The sequence below is a fragment of the Anser cygnoides genome, chromosome 7 (genome assembly GCF_040182565.1).
Source record: "Anser cygnoides isolate HZ-2024a breed goose chromosome 7, Taihu_goose_T2T_genome, whole genome shotgun sequence".
Taxonomy (NCBI): Eukaryota; Metazoa; Chordata; class Aves; order Anseriformes; family Anatidae; genus Anser; species Anser cygnoides.
This window is the reverse complement of record NC_089879.1, coordinates 14435478-14452413: the sequence shown is the minus strand read 5'-3', so window position 1 is coordinate 14452413 and position 16936 is coordinate 14435478. Positions and strand designations below refer to the sequence as shown.

Sequence of the window (16936 nt, the reverse complement as noted above, 5' to 3'; positions counted from 1 at the left end):
TTTGTATTAGTCTAACTGGAGCCTGCCTGCTTTCCCGGGAGGGCTGGGGCTGGAGATGCAGGATGGAGAGGGGACAGGGGGGACGGAGAGGTGCAGGACAGGCTGAGGCCGCTGCTTGGTGCGAGCTCCTTCCCCAGGGAGCAGGTATGGGAAGCAGGAGGATACCTGAGATCTTGGACCCAGGTGGGTTTTATGGGAATCGTGGCTTTCCTTGTAGGAAATTCCAGGTTTAAGGAGCAGACAGGTCCATGGGAGCTTGAACAGGGGCATGGTGCAGCACAGTCGTGACCTGGACCAGTGGTTTAGGCATCGGATGAGGCTTTCCAAGACAGAAAGCAGATTTTCTGCTCCCCTCTGCTCTGGGCGAGCTTGGTGTCCATGCAAACCAAAGCAGGCTGTTGGGTCCCCTCCTCTGGTGGTTGCTCAGCCCTGCCAGGGTGCTGGCGCTTGCCTAGAGGAGCTGATGGGGTTTCAGGCCCTGTCGGGAAGCAGGAACCACGTTGTCCAAGCAGAGCAGCCCCAGTGCAGCTCCCAGCATCCTGCTGGTCCAGCTGGCTTCATTTGTTTTGGTTAGATGGTGAAAGAGGCAAGAACAGAGTTGTTAATTTTGATTTTAATTTTATTATTAATAACCAAGTGCCATGCTCTGGGCTGAGCTGTCAGTATGGATATCTTGAACTTCACGGGGGCTGAGTGCTCGGCCGTGCTCTGAGCATCGCTGCTGCACCACTGCCATCGTGGTTGGTGCCTGGGCTGCAGGACAGAGCTGCTAGAGGTGGATGGCACCACCAGGGACCCAAGGGCCATGGATGTCTGGGACTGAGAGCGCTGGGGCAAGCCCGTGTTATTGTCCCCAGGCTCCAGGGAATAAAAGTGAATGGCTCCAGGCCCTTACCCAGGTGGAGATGGTGTTCGATAGTCCTTAATGGGTGCTTTTCTTCCATTAATTTATCTAATTGCTTCTCCTAATGGCTTTGTGAGCCTGGATGAATTGGTGCTGGATTGCTGCTCCAGGTGAGGGTAGCGGGAGGGGAGGACTGGCTCCATGCCGGTCCCCCCAGGGACACAGACAGCAGGGCGTGCTGTGGGTGCTCAGCCCCCAGCGAGGCTGTTCCACCTCCCAGGGGACACCCAGCACCCTGGGGCCAGGAGCAGGCAGGGAGTGAACCCAGAGAATGACTCCCTGCCTGTCCCCACCACAGCTGGCACAGCCTGCCGGCTCCTGGGAAGGGATCCCCGGCTCTCCCAGGTCGTTTGGTCCATGGTTAATTAGCCCCCTTTCATTAAAGGGCTTTGGGGTTACCGTGCTACCCAGGAACGCTACGGTTTGGGTTTTTGTTTATTGCTTGAATTTGTCTAGCTTCAGCTTCCAGCCAGCAAATGTTGTTTTGCCTTTGCTTGGAAGATTAAAGAGCCCGCTGCTGCTTAGTTAATGAGTAAGTGAATTAATTAATGGCTCCTCATACCCTGTCCCTGCGCTGATACTGCTTGATCCCTGGCCTGGCTGGAGCAGCTTGCCCCCTTCCCAGAGACGTGGGGGTCCGGTGAGTGTGCTCCTGCGGGGCTGGGAGCTCCCAATTCCCAGCAGGACCGCGGGGACGGGCTCGGGTGCTTTTGCTGTTGGAGTGGGTGTTTTGGGGAGATCCCCCTGTGGGGAAGATCTAGCTTTGCAGGCATCCCTCCCAAAAGTTTTGGAGAGCACCCTTCCTACTGCCACCACTCCTGGTGTCCCCCTGCGGTCCCCTGGCTGCAGGGAGGCGGCAGATGAAGCAGGAGCGGAGATGTCCTGCCCTGTCGCTCCTGAGCTTCGAGAGGAGCATGTGTGCACTTCCTGGCCTGATTAGGACATTGCTGTGTGATGCTGACTGCACTCAGGGACGAGGCTGGAGCTGAGCAAGGTTTGGGAGGGTCGGCATCACCACACCAGGAGGCCGGCTGACAGCACACCAGGGGTGAGGTGTAAACGTGGGGCTGCCTCGACTGAATACTACGGAGTAAAGTGGGGAAGGGAGAAGAGCTGTTCTCAGGTTAAACATAGCTATGGCAGAGAATCATTAGGTGGGCAGGAATAAATGGATGTGGCAAGAAAAGTGGTCCATGGTGCCGAAGTGGGGGCTGCGGTCCTGTACTGCACCCGTGCTTGGTGCCCCAAGCCTTCAGGCACACGCTGCCCCTGCTCCCAGCCCCTCTCTTGCTGTATGAACACCCCTGGTCTTTGCTGCAGGGCCAACCCACGGCAACTTGTCCACAAGGTCTGGGCACCCTCTGAGCGGGGTGAGCTTTGTGTGCAGGGATGGGGCTCACCTGGGCCCCCCCCCGGGCATGCCCCAGCTTGGGGGGGGAGGACTGGGGTGTTTGTTTATTGCATCAGGCTCAGCTTTCAAACATCTCCCTGCCATCCCCATCCCCCTCCTTTAATTAATTCTGGGTAAGAAGTCCTGGCTTTATTGTGCCACCGAGCTGAGGGCTCCCTGTGGGAAAAGTCACACCTTCTGAACAGCTTCTGATACCATGCAAATGAAGGACAAGTCCAGGAAACGCTTTCATCTCGGACCTGTCCAGCCCCCTGCCCATTAATTACACACATTTCATTTGTTTGAGGGCAATTCCTCTCGGGGAGGGGGCGGGGGACAGCCGATCATCTCGGCCGTGCTCTCTCCAGACCCCTCCTTGGGAGGGGATTTATAGCCAGAAGCGGGGATGCTGGGGGGCTCCGTGGGGGATCCCATACTTCTGCTCCAGTGCAGCTACCCCAGGTCAAACTGGCTCGCCCAGCAGGCCTCATCCTGCCAGCAGAGAGGGCTCAGCAGTGCCCTGCTTGGTGCCAGCAAGCCCCAGCCGTGGTCCCAAGCCTCTCGGGAACATCCTTGGAGGGAGGTGCAGGGTGGAGCAGAAATGAGCTCAGGGATCTCCCAAGGGAGCAAGTCTCCGGGGCTGGGAGCTCATGGGAAGGGTGATTCTGGGCAGGGTGGCCACCAAATGAGCCCCATGCAGGGAAACATCACTTCATGATGCTGCTGGGACTGCACCATGCCCAGACCCAACTCCCCTGTTGAGCCTTTCTCTCTGTGCTCCTCTCCTTTCTGCGCAGCCCCCCTGATCCTGGGGGTCCCCGGCACAGCTGCAACCATGACACCCCCAGGCTGGCTCCCCTTTGCCTGGGGCTGGCGGGGAGGGTCGGCCCCAGATCCTGGAGAAGGCAGAGAGCGAGGGGATGTGGAGTGCAGCGGGTTTTCACGGCCTGTTTCCTGGCCATGATAATAACATTTAGCACTTCTGTAAGCACCTGGGATGCTCCAAGCACCTACGCATCTGCTCCTCATTACCACCCCGCTTCCCATTTGCAGCATCTCTGCCCCCTGCCCACGCACACCTCCGGCAGTGATAGCTCACCCCTAAAAACAGGGCTGCCCCCAGCTTTCCCCTGGTCCTCTCCTTTGGGGCGGGGAGCTGCAGCCTTGTTCTGCTTTGGGGCTGGGGCAGGAGGCTGCCTTCCAGGAATGGGGTAAGCATTTTGGGGAGGATGCCATGGCATGGCATGAAGAAGACCTTTTGTGACCGTGTTTGTCGTTTTATTTCCTCCTGGAATGAAGAAGAGCAATCCACGTCCTCTGGTGTGACAGCCTATGGGCCTGGGGACATGTGGCAGCTTGGTGCAGCAGAGGAGCTCTTGGGTAATGTTGGAGGGATATTTTGGACTTGGTTTAACGGGAACCTGCGAAGTCAGTGTGAAATTAGTGCTGAGCTCCAGCAAAGCTGCTCACCCACCCACTGGCCCTGTGCCACTTCAGCCAGAGGATGAGAGAGGTCCTGTTGTAGTTGGGTTGGAGATAACAGCCAGTGCTCCAGATTACCTATGGCCCAGTCTACCCTGCAATGAAACGTAATTTAGATGTTCTGGGGGTAGAGGGAATGCTCTTGGGGTTTATGCATCTTACATCACCTCTCCTACAGGGGCTGTATCTCCAGGAGGTCCCCTGGGGCTGTCAGATGTGATGGGCAAGATGCAAACTGCGGCTGCAAAGTCCTAACCCAGCGGCTGGGCTGTGTCAGGAAGAACCACGTCAGCTGTGGCCAGGTATTGCTGCTTTCCTGGTGCTGTCGGTAGCTGTGGGCTGGAAATGGGATGCTGAGTGCTGTGGGAGCCTGACCTATATCCCTGCTCCCCCCTTTTCCCCTTTCTTAGAGCTTTTATAGCAGGAGATAGAAAAACTCAGCCTCTCTTGCTGTGATTATTCTGTATACTGTAGTAACACACCCTGATGGCTGGAGTCTCTTCTTTTATGAGCTGCTCACAGAGTGAATGGCAGCCCTTTCCCCAAAGGGCTTTAGTTTTTTGTGGTCAGCTACAACAGGTGCCACAAGCCAGCAGACAGACCTTAGCGTGCCCCCTGGTTTAGCTGCTGCTGTGGCAAAGGAAAGTCCTGGGAGGAGATCTGAGGGATGCTGAGGGATGAGGGATGGTGTCCCTGGCGGTGGTCGTAGCAAACATGAGAGAAACTTCAGTTGCCATGCCCAAAAACCACCGACCCACAACCAAAAATGCTGCCGCAGCAGCTGAAATGCGGGATGAGCAGACTCGGGCTGTACACGGGTAGGAAAAATTTGGCTGTGGGATGTGAAAGGGGACCCCGAGCGCTGGCTTGATTTGCACGCTTAGGCCCCATCACCCGTGAGAAGCAGATGCCCAGCTGGGAGCCGGCCCTTTGGTAATGGCCTGCGAATTTCCCTGGGCTCCGCTAATTGCTGCCCGGCTGCTAGTTACAGCTCCCGGTCAATTGCTGGGAGCGCTGGGCCCTGCAGAACAACCCCTTGAAATCGGTTGTTAGCCCAATTAACAACCAGTTTGGCTTCGGTTCAGGCTGTTAACCATCAAACAGCTAACTGCTGGTAATGATTGATTTCTCGGCAGTTGGGGCTGCCGTGGAGGAGCCAACCTGCTTCACAAAGCGCCATTAAAGCCAAGGCTCTGGGAGCGCAGCTGGCTCGGACAAACGCTAGAGCTGTCCCACGGCACTGGAACACGCAAGGCTGTGGCCAGGATTTTTACCCATTTTGGTTAAAGTGTGGGGTCATCATAGTGTTTTAGGATGAACTGGTGAGACGGTGCTACTGCCACGTGATGCTCAGGTGGGCAGCCCCTTGTCCCCGTGGATTATCAGGACATTCAAAGCCTCCCTGGATGGAGAGCACTCCGTGTCCAGCTCTCTTCCCCAGCTGCTCTTCCACCAAGTGAATCTGCAAAGATGAATTTGTCCGATTTAGACGTTCAGGTGCTTTCACAAATCACCTGGGCCCTTTCCATCTCCACAGCCAGCTGGGGGCTCGTACAGGGGGAGCAGGGCCCATCAGCATATGCAAGCCTGGGAATGCCTCCAGAGCAGCCTGGGATGTTGGCCTGAGCCTGCTGGTGGGCAATGCAGACGCATCTGCAGATGTGACTATCTCTATTAAAGCCATAAAATACTCTCCGAGCCCTGGGGAGGGCTGACAGCATGGGGTTCAGGCACGGTTTGCTTAGGATTGCTGGTGAGGTCTTCCTCCGTTTTCCTCCACTGTTTCAGGCCCTGGTTCTCCACCACGCGCTGGAGGTTTGCTTGTAACACATTGCTGGTGCTACATCAAGGGCTTTGCAGGGATGATTCCCCCCTGATCAAAGCGGCCGATTCAAGCTGCAGCATGTACGGGGAGGAGGGAGGCAGCCACCTGTTAGGGAAATGCTTTGAAAACGCAGAGGACGTGCTGCAGAGGTTGACCTTGTGAAACGGACACTGCAGCACCGGGTAGCAGAGCGGTACAGGGCTTGGAGCGAGTGCTCGGCTGTCAAAACCTCAGTTCTTGAGTGTTTGAGGGCATTCAGGAGCCTGTGGTCGTGCCAGGGCCGTGACACGGCAGCCTGAGCCCTTGTTTTGAAGCTGGGTCCTGGGGGCTTTTAGGCCACGGACACCCAGACCCATGCAGATATTTGAAGATCCTCCCTCAAGGCTTTTCCAAGCACAGATCTGGTTCCCTCCAATGCCATCCTTTCATGGCAAAAGACAGAAAGGGATCCTTTCTGGGATCCTTGTCCCAGATCCCCACCAGGATGTAGCCTTGCACGTTGTCTGTAATTACCTGTATTAGCTATTCCTTGTGCAAATAGGTGCTCATTTCTTCAAATATCTATGAAAAATATCTCAGCCCTCTGCCACGCTGGGGCTGCCTTGTCACCCTCCCTGCCTGGGGGGCCGGGATGCTGCCTGGGACGCCCCTCGTGCTGGGCAGCCCGCGTGCAGCGAGCTCCTCCATCCTAGGGCTTTGCTCTGTGCGAGGAGCACCCGATTCTCACAAAGGGCAAAATGAGAAGTTTGGGTAAGCAGGAGAGCTGCGAACCCAGCTTTCCCCCTCCCTGCTCTGTGAGCAGATGTTGTATTTGCAGCGTGTGTATTGAGCTGTTTGGGCTGAATGTGGCAATCCTGGCCGGTGCATCTTCTGCCTGTCCTGCTCTCTCTGCAGCTGCTGCTAAACGCATGCCTCCAAGAGATGGGGATGGGAGCCTCTCACCTGCTGGAGCTGGGGGAGCTCCGTCCGCTCAGGCTTTTTCTGTAAACCAGAGAAAGTCAGTTATAAACAGAAGCCGCTGGTTTTGCTGGGGGCTTTTTTTAGACGCTGAAAATGCTCCATCATCATCAGGCTGGCTTTGCTTTCAGCAGCCAGCACGACCGAGCCAAACTCTCAGCAGAGAATCCAGCAGGAGAAGCAACCTTTCCAGGGCTATTTCACTGAAGTCCAGTGTCCTCGTTCCTCCTCATACCTTGTGCCACAGCAGCTGATGTTGTTCTGGGCTCTGCACAGACGCAGGGGTGAGCACCAGGGAGCTCACAGCTGGAGCTGGGAGCAAGTGGCACAGCCCCGTTTCAGAGAAGGAGCAGAGGGAGTCAGTGCACAGAAGGATTAAGATCAGAAAGGGTTCCTGGCAGAGCCGGGAATCAGCTGAATCAGTCTGCAAGAGGCCAAGAAAAGGTATGGAAGTGGTCCAGAGGGGGAAGCAATGTCTATATGCAATAATCTGAGCTATAAATGAAGTAAAAAACCACAAAACTGATCTTTTGCTAAGCCTCACATCAGATTCCCCAGCTTTGACTGAAGGTTGGATTTTGTCCCATATCCCCAGTGGAAGAAACCTGTGTTCATACAGGAGCAGATTTTAAATTCATGTGGATTACTCTGACTGCCTGGTCCGGTCCCCTGCAATACCCTGACGAGAGGGTCCTGCTTTGTGTCCTCTGGGTGAAAGCTGTAGTCCTCGGGTACACACAAGGAAGGAAGGATATCCTGCAGGGCTTCCATATTTCAATTTTATTTGGTATTTCTGACTTGAAATTGCCCAACTTCAGCTCCTGGCACTTGATCTTGTGCTCTTTTCTTCTTTACAGTGCCATCCAACTTGACCAAGCTTCTGCAGGCACTGAAAGCAGGTTTTCCAAACCTCTCTGACCTCTTGGGGCTATTTTTTAAAGCTGAATCCCATCTGTCAACGTCTCTTGTGAAGCGGAGCCAAGTGTTTTGGCCGCAGCATCTGGCAGTGGAGCCCATCGCTGGCTTGGTTTTGTCCAGCGCCTTGGGAGGACGAGCGATGCAGTGACCACCCACTGGTGTGATTGCCCTCACCCAGGGCTGATGTTTTCCCAGAGGTTCCTGCAGGGACTTTCAGACAGCTCGAGGCTGACTGTGGAGCTCTTGCCCTCATTCGATCAGGACCACTGTGCCTCCAGCCTGTTTTGAAGAACAGAGGCATGGACGATGCCCGCAGGAGGCGCAGCTAAAGCATGGTTACGGTCTCCCATCCCTCGTTTCCTGCTGCAAAGGCTACAGCACATCTCCAAAGCAAAGGCAGCGTTACTTTTATAATGAATCCTGAAATCCTGGGCCTCACAGTTGCCCAGGAGGGCTCCATCTCTGGTCATTGAAACATTCGGTTGGTGAAGTCAGAGCTATTTTTGCTCTCCGTTGTGACAGGGTATATCTGCAGTCGTTCCTCTGACTTCAGTAGACTCGCTCTTGAGAGAAGAGGTTTGTGCAACCTAATTATCTTCAGTGCCTGTATTTGCAATTTTTCTATGCCCAGTCATCACAGCGAGCACAGAGGCTTTCATACAGCCACAGGTTTTGGCAGAGTCTGTGCTCGGAGAGCAGTTTGCCATCTGCAGGTGCTGTCCTGGAGCACTTGCCTAGAAGTTACTGAAGGATGGGGAGGGTCCGACCAGGGAGAGGAAAGGACAGTGCTGTGAAAACCCCAAAGGTCATGGCCGTGGTTTATTGCAATATGTGCAGAACCTGGTGCACTGACCCACTTCCCACCGTTATTATGGGCTGGTTAATTGTAAGAAAACCATTTTCCTGCTGCTCGCTGCTGGATGGTGAAGGGGCCTCCCCAGACCCAGGGACTGGAGGAGCAGGAGGGGAGGGCGGTGGTTGCTGATACACGCGGGGCCCGGCGAAGTGCCCTCACTTCACTGCCTCTCAGAGCGATCGCTGCGAGGAGCTGAGGGTTTCACCACCTCCCCTCGTCGGGCCGCGGCTTCGCGCTGCACTTGACACCGGCGCAGGGGGATTACTTGTGCTTGACGGCTGTCTCCACTGCGGAGCCGCCTGTCCCCCACCGGGGCATCGCAAGGAGGAGAGTGATGTTCCCAGCGCCAGGCTGAGCACCGCATTATTGGTAAGACGTGACGTGGAGGTGTCCCCATTGGATGTGCTGCCAGCTGGAGCAGCGGGACGCAGCATCCCCCAGGCCATCGTGATCCCAATAACTCTGGTCACCAGCCAGGGCCTCCCAGAGAAAGTCTGGGGCTCCCTGAGGGAGCCAGCTTGCCTTATCCTCAGTGAGGATGAGAAACTTCCCAACAGGAGTTAAAAATCACAGCTGGGATTTTTGCCCCTGACTGTGGAGCTCTGTGAGCTGGGATTTCGGACAAGCCCTCGGCGCTGTGCCGTGGGATCCCCTTGCGGGTGGTGAGGACATGGCATTCCTTTTGTGTTTGCTACCTGTGGTGTGGGAGGCTCTCCGGGAGATGTGAACTGGAGGGGACGAAGGGGCAGGAAGGTGGGAAAGGCTGGAAAAGCAGCAGGCAGAGGACCTTTCTCTGCAGGCAGCCAGTGGAGAGGTGAGGAGGGGATGGGGGTCCCACCTGTGCTCACTGAAGTACTTTCCCTGGGAATGATCATCACAGGGAGGAGAGGGAAGCCAGAGCCACTCAGCCAGTTAAACACGTGGGCTTTTAGTCCTGCTCTCACCTCGAGGACACCCGGAGGTGACAAACACGCAGCCTCTGCTCTTGAGACCAGATGAACTCTAGGGGGCTGCTTCAAAGGACCTGGGAAATGCCAGTGAGGCAAAACCCCAGTGCTGTGGGCTGTTACTGCAGGGCTATTTCTCTGGGTATCAGTGTTATCTGCAGCAGGGTTGGACCCTGGTAGGTGGCCATCGTGCAAACAGCCCCAAAAAGCCCAAAGAGAGGGCAGCCAGGCACAAGGTGTCGGTGGCATACAACGAGCTCAGGAGGGGAAGAGGAGAGTCTGCAATGTGGTGTGGAGACCTCATCCCCAGGAACCTTCCTGTGCTGCCACTTGTTCTGATTTGAGCCTACAGCTGGTCGCTACAGAGGTAGAAACGCTGAAGCTATTAGCTGCTCTATTTTTTCGGAGATGTATTTTATGGAAGCAAATCTTTCCCCATTAAAGCAGTGAATTAACACCTCTGCCAACAGCCTACAATTTTTTATTTAAGACTGGAGGCAGCAGGGGGAATATCAGGATGCTGCAGGGCAGTACTGTAGTCTGAGCTGCAATCCGAGTGCCCAGATTGCTGGAGAGAGCTGTCGGTGCTGTCATGGATGGCAACAGGTCTCCTTGAGTTATTTGGCCTGCATTGAGCTGCTATGGAAATGTTCTAGTTTCAAGGAAGGTCAGACACGCAGCTCAGCCTGCTTAACCTCTGCAGTGATCTCGGGGCAGGGAACGCAGAAGCGGCCGGCGAAGGCAGCAGCTTTGCTGAGGAAATGCATTTAATTTGATGTACGCTGCACTTTCTGTTTGAAAAAACATTGATGCAGTAACATTCTGCACAGTAACTAGGGGTGGATTAAAGGTCACAGAGATAATGTAGCATGCTGAATTCATAGGCAGCAGATGGGAAGGGTCCTAGACTCTCTGGGAATGTTTCCCTGAAGTGTCTTCTCTGCAGCTTTGTGGGGTCTACCAAAAGACTGGCTGTGCATCGCTTTCCTAGCAGGTTGCACTCTTTCCTGGACCCTTTCCCTGATGTTTATCTGTGTTTCTCTTTGCTTGGTTTATCCTGACAGCCTAGTTAATGCAGGTCTTTGCAGTGCTGACTGTGCTCAGCCACCCTGGAAGCAGCTTTTCCATGCTCTCAGCTGGGTTTTGCTGCTGGGTGAGGGTAGGAGAGGATTTCCCCAATCTGCTGGAACTTTTGTGCTCGTTCGAGGTCCATGCAAAAAGTTCATGCGTAAAACAGAGGTGATGCCAAATTCACAGGTCACTGGAGTTTAATGCAAGTTTCCCAGAGGTTTTGGAGCATGCAGTGAAGGATGCTGCAGTGCAGAGCATTGCTGCTTACTCCGTCGGTGTCACCCAGTGGAGAAAAATGCAGGGCTCGCCGTGACAGCTACTGAAACAGCACAGCAAAAGAGCCAGAGTTCCAGCAGGGAAGTAGGCTGGTGCTGCAGGCAGCCCCCCCCCCAGTATTTTATGCTCTGTCCCAGCAGAGGGAGCCCGAGTTTATTAACAAATCCCGATGCCGGAGATAGCCGCTATCAAGGTGGTACCAAACGCCGGGCAGGATGCGCGCTGGTGGAGGAAGGATGCAGAAGATGGAGCGGTGATGCTCAGCCCAGGGCCGTGTTTCCAACCAGGGAAACGAGCTAAAGGCTCACCAGGAGGCCCTGCAAGTAACTCTGCTCTCTAGGATGTTGCAACCATGTGAGATGGCCTGCAAGAGCCAGAGGACTTGCTTGCTGCATGGGGAAAAAGTTTTGCACTGAGAGGTGCAGCAGAGCCTTGCTAAGCTGGATGTACTGAGCTTAGTTTGCCTCAGAGACTTCCCTCAAGGTGCAGACAGAAAGCCGTGTGTCTGCATTTGTACCAGGCTGGCCAATGTCAGTCCTGTCACCCAGACAGTTCTCCCAGCAGTGTGCAAAACCACTCATCGCTGTCATGCCATATCCGTAGCCATTCTGGCTGCAAGGCAATGCTCTATAACCAGAGTTAGGAACAAGGCAGCGACTCTGATCCATGGCTTCTTGAACCAAATGGGAGCATTTGAACAAATTTCCCTGAGATTTTGAGGCTCTGCGCATGGAGGTATCAACTCAAGGGACAGGAGCAGTTTCAGTGCACAGCCCTCTCGGAGCTTGTGGGAAGCCTGTAAGTTTCCTCTGCTGGTAATGTGAGATGAAACATCTCCTAGGGGCACAGAAGGCTCTGTCCTACAGCAAGTAGCAGCACTGGTGCCGTGGGCGCACCACAGGTACGAGATTATTGGGGAGAGGAAAGGTGATGCAGCTGGAATGTGGGAGAGCGGCAGATCATTTTTGGTCAAACCCCAAAATGATTTAAATCAGTGCAAAACCTGAGCGAGCTTGACCATGTCAAGACACTCGTTTTAGAAGTTTGATAACAAACTGGGACATTTCAGTGCACGGGGATGGGAAGGCAGACGACACAGGCTTCGCTGCAGGAAGCAGCAGACGGACATTTTCCAATGCAACTTTTGTAAAGAAGGTTAAATTTCTCCGAGATAAGGAGAGCTTCAGCGAGTTGGAATGCATAACAACCCCCCCCCCCCCGCCCGGCTCATCCTATGATAACAGCTGTCCTGTTGGAAACCTAATGCTGATGAAAGAGTTAAAGGCTGGTTGATGGGCAATATCGGTGACACACCTCTGAATTGAGCATACTCCTGGAGTGAGACTGCGGACTGGTGTTACTCAATGAATAGAGGCCACTCCAAGGGAGTTTTTCCTTGAATAGAATGGGGTCAGGGAGCCGCTTTGGGGAACAATGGCTGCCACCGGCTAGCTGAATTTCTTACAATCACACACCATACCCCCTGATCAAATAGCTCCTTTGTCAGCCTGATATAAAAACATGTCATACAATGATGATCTGGAAGAATGACATGAGCTGGCCTTTCAAAGAGATCAGAAGGGCTTGTTTTGCACAAAAAGAGCCCCCATCAGAGTCAAGACAGGAAAAAAATGGAGAATAAAAAGGGGTGAATGGAAACAAACAGCAATAACAACAACAACAGAAAAGAGGGCAAGTTGGAAACTTGGGTCTGGCTTGTTTCACAGCATCCCATGGCTGCAGCAGCGCAGCGCGGCCGAGCTGAATCTGTTTGGGTACGGGCGTGGATGTCAGATTGCGCTGCCATTGGGCTCCCATTGTCATTCTGCACTGGGACAGAAGAAATTGCTGGATGGGAAAAGGTCACTTGGCCCAACGAATCATCTCCCCCCCCCCCCCCGAAAATGTCTCAACACCATCCCTCTGCTTTCTCACTGTAGTTGTCTCCTCTGCCTTTCTAATATGATGTTTGTCTGCTGTCTGCACAAAGTTCAGATCTCTCAGAAAGCTATTCTTGTTCATCTGTTCATGAGACCTGGAAAATGTCTTTGTTCTGCCCAATTCCCTTGTTATCTTTCCCTTTTTTGATTTTTTTTTTTTGGTTGTTGTTTGTTTGTTTGTTTCTCGGAGTGTACGCCCGGTTTTCAACCCTCTTCTCAGGATTTCAGGATTTACAGGGACATAACTGAGAGTTTGGACGGCGAGTGTTTTACACTCCAAATAGTGTTTTAAGATGTGCAGGGAAGTGGATCCCTCTTGGCTACTTCCAGGGGAACTGCATTCCTACAGTATCTATTGCTGGAGTCCCAAGAGATGGCATTTGCATACAATCATGACGTTATTTGCAAGCTAGAAAAGTTCAGCAGTCCTGGAATTAGGCAGCTAGAGATGCTGGGCAGTTTCAGCACCTACAAGTGTCGGAAACGGCTTAAATTCAAGTTCTAATCTTGCATTACAAAAAGTAAGGAGTCAGAATAGTCAGAAGAAATCATAGTGCCTAAGAAAATGATCTCTTCAGAAACTGTTCCTGAAAATACACTGACAATGTCAATACACTGAAGCTTTGACCCATGTTTAATTTTTTTACCTTTTTTTTTTCTCACGACACTGTTTTCCTCAAAATGAAAGAGAGAGAAGGAGAGAAATTAAGAAAGAAAGAATAGTGCAAAAGCTTACACAAGACTGTTTTTTTTTAATTTTTATTTTTTACTTTTTATGATTAAACACACTAATCAGGAGCTATCTCAGAGTAGAGATAATATCAACGCTAGCTCATTGCTTTATGCTCTGAGACCAATATCTATTATCACATAGGATTTCCTGTTTGTGCAATATTTTATTTGTCCTTTTCTGCCATTTTGTATAGAATGTTACACTGTGTGTTACTTGGCATATATTCATTTTTAGGAAAAGTATTTGGTAAACTGTGTTTACACAATACACTGTTTATTAAATACAGAGAATATTTATAGACACACGCCATACTGACATGTAGAAGCCAGAAGAAATTGTTGCTGACCTGAATGCTCAAGCTCAATTCCTTTACCTAAAAGTCTGCACTGCACAAAATTAGGATCATAATTAATCACCTCTTCTCCTGAAACATAGCTCTGAGAAGCTGTGCAGCTGGCTGAAAATAATTAGGCCATAATCTGGGTGCTGCCAAAATAAAGGTACATGGGAGATACTGGTTACAAATCAGTGGGAGTTTAGGTTACGAGGTGCTTCCCAGATGCTACAAGTATACGCGAGGTGCTGAGGAAAACCAGCCTGCACTGTGTTGTGCTGTTTGTGAAATAGTTTGGAATTGTAGTATTGAAGCTTATATTACAGCAAAATAATACAACAGGTGGGTGGGTCACAGTGCATGTGAGAAGTTAGGCTCTGAAAATAGTATTTAAACACTAAATAAAATGACATTTCCAGCATTGTTGAGTACCCACCAGTTCTGCTTGACTGCCACGTATACTCAGGTGGCAGTGACAGACAGACAGCTGAGTTTGTCAGCCTAGAAGGCAGGTTTTAGTGCAATGGCTTGTATTTAGGGTTGCTGCAACTGGAAACTGCAGGTACCCTATTTCTTACGTGAGGAACCTGCCCTGGGACTGGATGGTGGATGACGTGACCCAAAGTGAGTGTCTTGCAAGTGGTGAGCAGGTTTCTCCAGTGCTGGTTTTCATCTGTCTATCACTAAAGTGTATCGAGACCTCTTCCTCTGCCATTTTGTGGCCAACTGGATCTAACTGGGGTTACATGAGAAGAAGCTCTGGGCATGCCGTTATCCACTGACTGGACTTTGCAAGCTCATTTTGACTGCAAAAGTGTTGATTTTTTTTTTTTTTCTAGGGTAAGTTATAAAATCCCCTTTGGGTCTCTGCTGCTGGTGGTGATAACCTGCAACTTCGCAACACCTTCATTTGTGTTGCTTAAACTGTTTTGCAGCGGTGTTATTTGTCTTTCCCTGGACATTTCTGTTTTGTGGTTGGTCTTGGTCGCTGGGTTTTCTTTATTATGGAAGTTCTGGATAGGCCAAGTGGATAATTTCTATGTTGACTTTGGTCAATCTGTTTTGATGCAAAACTGCATAATTCTGCTAAATGCAGGGAAACAGTGTTGTTTACAGCAACCTCGCATCTGGCCCTGAAAATTTGGGTAACTCAGAGAAAGGAAAAAATTATGTTAAGGGAACACTAACCAAAAATTATTCCAAAGATTGGGAGGCATAAAAGCCAGGTTGCACATGGACCCTAATTCTGCCCCTTTGTCTACAGGTGGTATGATCAAGATTGAAGCGACACAGTCACCCCGGTTGTTTCCACATCGCTTCTGCCTTCTTTGGCCCTTCTGGCTCTGCTGTGCTGAATCTCGCCTGTTCAAATTTCCAGTGAACCTTCTTGCATTCTCCTCTGGTTCTCATCCTGCAGTTATAACCTCGGCATTGGGAGCAAGCCTGGAAAATTTCAGAATGAAAACCGAAACCTTCCAAAAGGTAGGAGCAAATAAAAATCAGAGGATATTAATATAGCAACAGCTGGACTTCAGCTTTAATAATGTATATGTTTTAGAGCACGTAGTGATTTAGATCAGATACAGGTATTTCTGTGCACTTCTGTTAAACCAGGCCCCGTGCCAGTAATACAATGAGAGGCTGATATACTATATTAAAATACTAATTACCGAACCCCTTTCTTCTGACGGGTCTACTAAAGATACTTCAAATGGATATGTGAGAATTGATCAAAGATTCTGCAGGCTGTTGCCACTGCTCACTGGGCATTGCAAACCAAAGAAGAACCTGACTCCCATGAAAAAGATACTGTGTTTTTACAAGCAATAAAAACCACCGGTCACTTGATTGCTATGGGGATGGATACAACTAAACTGGGTTTTCTTAAGGCAGGGAGCACGATCTAAGAGAAACAAAAAAAGACATGGGAGAGGGAGGGAGCGAGCGAGCGAGCGAGAGCTGAATTGATTTCAGTCTGTTCAGGTCTAGCTGGAAAACACAATGCAGCGAAACGCTCCCTTAGTCGGCAAGCTTCTTTTCCTAGGTTTTTCCCATGGTTTGAAGTGGAGAGGGAGGGATGGTATTAGAAAAAGTGTGTGTGAGAGAGAGACAAGGCTGCAGGAAAGGCAGAGAGATGAGAGACATCATTTGGAAGGGCGCAAAATAGTCCATTCCTTCTGGGGAGTGGAAAACTTTGATGTCAGCGTCTCTGGCTTTAAAGCGGCAGTGTCAGGTTCAGGCTGAAAAGCCCTGGTATTTGAATCTTTGTCTGTGCTTGCGCTTGCTGTGCCTGTGCACGCACCTGCACGGCCCAACACCTGGTAGGGCACCCGCTGAGCCAGCGGGCCTGGCACGTCAGGGCGCCCGGGTGATGGAAAATGAGCACGCGGGGGTAGGTGTCTCCACTGGCTCCTTCTATGGAGGCTCATGCCGAGAAAGCCCATTTGTATGTTTGTGTGCATGGAAAGAGAGAGGGATGCCACAGGAAAAACTGCTGGAGTGCTGTGGGCTTTACCCCTTTTCAAAAACCTGTTGTCTGTACTAGCGCGGTTACAAGTCTCACAGTGCCCGAAGAGGTGAAGAAGCGCAGCCGTAGGTAAGGAGGGTCACCTCCGAGAGGCATTATGATTTGTCAGTCATCACCTAATAGTCAATTCGGCTTCAAGAGTGACTATTGAAGGTGGGAAGTCAGAAGCCCTTTCTCCTCTGCAGGGGCACAGGCATCTTGCAGAGCCCGGCTAGTTTGTCTTTTGAGTTGTGTTTCAGCATAATGCTACTAACAATTCAGACACAATAGCAATGATAAGTCCATTGCACACCTAGAGGAAAAGAGAAGGAACAGGACCAAATGTGGCACTCAGGTGATTCTAGTAGAGCTGATCCAGAGTGCAAACGTCTCTTCCTCCTTTCCTCCATTCCAAGAGCAGAAAGATTTGCACCTACGGTGCAGCTGCGGGGACTCTTGCTCTGCTGGGTAGCAAGCTAATCCCGCTGGAATCTTCACCCCAAAATTGCACCAGGCACTAACACGCTGCAAAAGTGAAATATTTGGGAATTACGCAGAGTTTCAGATCAAGCCAATGACAAACGCAAATGTTACTGCAATGGTTTTGGGACTGTGAGGTCTCGGTTTCTAGCAAGAATAGAAGCATATGTGCATGGGGTGGCTTATGGGCCCTGATGGGAGACAGACAATGAATCAATTTATGTTCAATTGACAGACCTCCTTTATCAGAGGGAGAGATTTTGACTTGAATCCCTGGAATGTGGGCATTTTCCTTCCCAATACTCATTTTCGGTTTA

General features: G+C 51.5%; 1 long non-coding RNA gene across 1 annotated transcript; it reads left to right on the top strand.

Annotated features, from left to right (window-relative positions):
- The first annotated feature begins 3392 nt into the window (after positions 1-3392).
- Positions 3393-9785, top strand: LOC106033140 (uncharacterized). The gene is made up of 3 exons (XR_007161970.2): positions 3393-3505; positions 3955-4078; positions 7416-9785. It is a non-coding gene; the product is annotated as an uncharacterized lncRNA (long non-coding RNA).
- The last annotated feature ends 7151 nt before the right edge of the window (positions 9786-16936 follow it).